The following is a 1,318-nucleotide window of genomic DNA, read 5'->3' as shown; positions in this document are numbered from 1 at the left end:
CAAAAATGAACCGCGGAGTGTGCCTGTCTTGGGACGAGCCCAATCAGAGAATCGAGACGTTTCGTGATATCCCAACCCTGGTTCCGCTGGATCTCTCGCCCAAAACAAGGGCAGCTGAACAACAGCGGAAAAGGGAAAACAACAACGTGGGCCCCCTTTTTAGTGAACGTATACGTGTGACAAAGATCGTTTTTATCGCGAAATAAAGGGCGAGTGAACTGTAGGGAGTTTGATCTCATTATTGGTAATTTTTGTGGCCAGCTCCTGACAGTAAAAACGATCCTCTCACCCAACCATCCAAATGAAGGAAGGCAATCCTGTGGACAGAGGAGAGGAAGGTTCCAAAGCTGGATCCAGAGCCACGCCATCTTCACGGCGGTCTAACCGAGCTCCCCAACCATCGACGGCAATGCTACGAGACGAAGCCCAAAAGAGCCACGAAGAAGTCTCTGCCGTATTGGAGGCCGGCCTGGAGACCGTCGATACGCCCACCAAGGCTCAGCAACGGGCCGAACAACTCAAGATATCATGGGAGGAACACCGAGGCGCCTCCCTGTCACTAGTGGAGAGACTCACGGCCATGGGATCTTTAGAAGAGGCCACCCAGGAGACAGATGAGAGGAAAGATCTGGCCAGCCAAGTCAGGCTGGAATTAGCAAAGTTAGCCCAAATCAAAGAATCACTTGGGGGATCCGTGCTAGCCCTTTCAATGTCCCAGGCAACCTCTTCAAGTCCACCCGCTCCTTCGGAAATTGAACGCTTGCGACTATTCAGGGCGTACAAAGAAAAAGAGGCGGAGGACATGGTACAGTCCCAGATTGACAGTCTGGAACTGCAAGCCCGCGAGCTCAAGATCAGGCGAGAAAGCGAGTCCAAGATTGAACTTGAAAGGTTGGGAGTTCAAAAGAAGGCCTTGGAGCGCGAGAAGAGTAAATCCGTCACATTAGCTGCTCTCAACGCCACATCCGAGGTCGGGGAAGATCTTGGTCTTCCAGTGGAGTCAAAGTCCAATATAATGTCTAGATACCAACCAGTTTCGCAACCCCTCAATTCCCCTCACTCCCCCCTAAATCGGCGCCGCCCAAACATGGACGGGGATCCTATGGTGGGGAGCCCCAGTCCTGCCCCAAAGGGGCGGGTACCGGACGGTCCGGGCACCACGCCTGCGGATTCATTTCATTTGGACGCCACCACGAGGTACCTTGGAAAGCTGGAGTTTTACCGGGCCTCCAGCTCCCCCTTCTTTGGGAAAGCATCTCACTTTGCGTCATGGCGCGACAATTTCGCCGCAGAGGCATGGGACCTCCAGCTATCGCCT

Source organism: Tigriopus californicus, chromosome 6, assembly GCF_007210705.1.
Source record: "Tigriopus californicus strain San Diego chromosome 6, Tcal_SD_v2.1, whole genome shotgun sequence".
Taxonomy (NCBI): Eukaryota; Metazoa; Arthropoda; class Copepoda; order Harpacticoida; family Harpacticidae; genus Tigriopus; species Tigriopus californicus.
Note: the sequence above shows the minus strand (reverse complement) of the source record.